Consider the following 3,190-nt stretch of genomic DNA (forward strand, 5'->3'; position numbering starts at 1 on the left):
AGAGAGTCTGGAACAAATGGCCCTGGTGCTTAGGAGGGGCACCTAGAGTGACTACTTAACATGTATATGATTTTGATTTGACATGGTCCATCTGGCCTTACTATTTAATTCAGGATCCCATGGCCCTAGGTATGATTTCAAATTGTATCTGATCCATTTTCATCTTCTACTTCCCTTTATTTATATCAGGTCACTCCAGCTCTGGAACCAAGGGGATTGAATCTGAACAGGTAAACTGGAGAAAGGTGAAGGAATCTAACTGCATCCTGCTCAAAGGGGTCTTAGTTCTAGCTTCTTAAAATGTAGTCCTCAGACTGCATGATCTGACTATATGATGCCTCAGCATCACCTGTGAGATTACTGGAAATGCAACACCCTGGCTGGTCTGTAGCAAGCTGCAGACACCAGTTTTGTTCTGCAGGATGGGGTTTGTTAAAAGTTGTCAAGAATAAGGCTTACTTCAAGAGATACCAAGTGAAATTTAGAAAATGATGAGAGGGTAAAACTGATTACTATACTCAGAAATGCTTGGTAATTCAGGATAAAAATAAGCACAACACACCTAAATACAGGATGATAGTTCATGTAACCAATGGAGATATCATTTGTCAGATTGCTTATGCCTATACAGAAGATGTGATAGTTTGTGCAGCTTATGCTTATGAACTCCTAAATTATGATATGAAGGTTGGCCTAACAAATTATGATGCAGCATATTGTATTGGCATGGTGCTGGTCTGCTGGCTTCTCAACAGGTTTGGCATGGACAAGATCTATGAAGGCCAACTGGAGGTAACCAGAGATGAATACAATATGGAAAGCATTGATGGTCAACCTGTTGCCTTCACCCTCTATTTGGATGCAAGGCTTGCCAGAACTGCTACTGGAAATAAAGTTTTTGTGGCCCTCAAGGGAGCTGTGGATGGAGGCTTGTCTACCCCTCACAGTACCAAATTATTCCCTGGTTATGATTGAGAAAGCAAGGAATTCAATGCAGAAGTACATCAGAAGCACATCATGGGTCAGAATGTTGCAGATTATACGTGTTACCTAATGGAAGAAGATGAAGATGCTTATAAGAAACAATTCTCTCAATACATAAACAATATAACTCCAGACATGGTGGATGACATGTTTAAGAAAGCTCACACTGTTAGATGAGAGAATCTAGTCTATGAAAAGAAGCCTAAGAAAGAAGTAAAAAAGAAAAGGTGGAGCCATCCCAAAATGTCTCTTGCCCAGAAAAAAGACTGGGTAGCTCAGAAGAAGGCGAGCTTCCTTAGCACTCAGGAGCAGGCTGCTGAGAGCTAATAAACCAAACCACATTTTTCTATGAAGATTTTTCAGATAAAGATAATAAACTTATTCATCAAGCAGCTAAAAAAAAGGGAAATGCGGCACCCCAAATCTACCAAATTAACATGATCTGCAGGTGTTTCATATGTATGTTAAGGTTTGAGAAATAACATACTCATAGATTTTATATGCAAAGGAAGAATATAGCCCACAAGGATCCCTGTTTGCATCAGAAAGGACATTGCCTGTGTCTAATTGTTTCAAAAGCAGTGCAGGTCATGGAGTCTACAAGCTCCTAATAGCACTGCCAGGGCCTTGATCCCTAACAATAAAGGCCTTTTGGTCTGAAATTGGGTTCATAAGCAAAGGGCCATCCAGTGCTCCTTCTCAGCCTCAGTTATTCCGTTCTATTGTTTCTCCTCCTTTCAATGGGGCATTCCGTGCCAAGGGGAGGAAAGTCATAACATGAAAGAAAGTTGTAGAAAACTGGTTTGCTATCACATTCAGAATAGTTCAGATTCCTTATTGTGGTCTCATAGGGCCCTTCATTCTCTGGCACCTGACTACTTCTTAAAATTTATTTCTTGCCCTCTGTAATGCTTCTCCAGCCATTCTGGCCCTTTTCTTTCTGGAACACACCAAGTTCATTCTCAGCTCCAAGCATTTCCTGTTTCCTCTATGGGAATGCTCTTTCTTTCCTTGTGTCTTAGCATTGTTGAGTCCTCATCGCTTATGTCTCAGCACAAACAATGCTTTCCTAGAAAGACCAACCCTGCTACTCTGTCTGAAACTCCACCCCACCTATTCTATCTCTATCAGATTATCTTGTGGGATTTTCTTCATTGAATTTAATGTTACCTGGTATTCTCATGTTTATATTTACTGATTTACTTCTCCTCCCCTACCACATATAAGCTTTAGAAGAGCAGGGAACAGATTCCTCTTCCTGACTGCTACATCCCAAGTGCTTAGAACAATGCCTGACAAAGTATTTTTTCACAAAAATGTTTACTGAATTTGAGTGAATGATAGCACTAGGGTGAAACTACTGGCTTTTCAATCATCTGTGCATTCCTGTTTTCTCTGCTCTAATCACTGCACTCATGCCCACCAATAACTCTGAAGGGCTTAGATGGCAGAGCCTGAGTCAATGACGTTTTAGGTCTGGCACACAAGATTGAGATAGATCACAGTGTGATCACTTCAGGGCTGTGTAGTATTCCAATTCAATACAGTTCTGTATAAACCCTTACTGACTGCCTGTCTTTGCACAAGGTACTGTGAAATACAAAGGCAAAATATAAATCTAAAGCCAAAGGCATTCCAGGAAGACAAAATGGCATTTACAAAGGTATAGAAGCAAGAAAAGGGGTTGGGAGAACTGCAAAGTTTGGTGATACCAAGTGCAAAGTGCACAGTTTGGGCAAACAGAAGGAAACAAGTCTGGGGAAGGAACCAGAATGCTTGCAATAATACATATCCTTGAGGTGCTGGACCTACTTTATGTTTGAGGTCAGATGCAAATATCTGAAATTCTTTTTAGTCAAAAAGAGCCAGCAGTGAGTTTATCTGAGAGCATGTTGCAACCTCTAGCCCTCCTCTGTGCTCCCTTTGGGCACCATGAGCACTATACCCAGCAATCTCAAAAGCCCTCACATGCTGGACCCATTAGGCACTGCATACTCCACTGTCTGAGTCATTTCCCCTCTGCCAATAGTGACAAACCCAGAGGAACTCTCCACTAATTGAATCTGAGATGACTCACTCTAAACCAGGGACTTGAAACTTGAAAATCTCAGCAGCAAAACCTTGGCAGTAAGACTCTTGGTTTAAGTTGTCCAGCTTATTGTCTGGGGAGCCAGTGGGCATGAGAGGATAGAGTAGAGGGTATCTG

At 41.4% G+C, this 3,190-nt stretch overlaps 1 pseudogene; it reads left to right on the top strand.

Moving 5' to 3' along the window:
* Positions 1–366: 366 nt before the first annotated feature.
* On the top strand, positions 367–1,773 carry LOC102734000 (large ribosomal subunit protein uL18 pseudogene; annotated as a pseudogene).
* The last annotated feature ends 1,417 nt before the right edge of the window (positions 1,774–3,190 follow it).

The sequence above is a fragment of the Leptonychotes weddellii genome, chromosome 7 (assembly GCF_054177405.1).
Source record: "Leptonychotes weddellii isolate Sample4059 chromosome 7, ASM5417740v2, whole genome shotgun sequence".
In the NCBI taxonomy this organism is placed as follows: domain Eukaryota; kingdom Metazoa; phylum Chordata; class Mammalia; order Carnivora; family Phocidae; genus Leptonychotes; species Leptonychotes weddellii.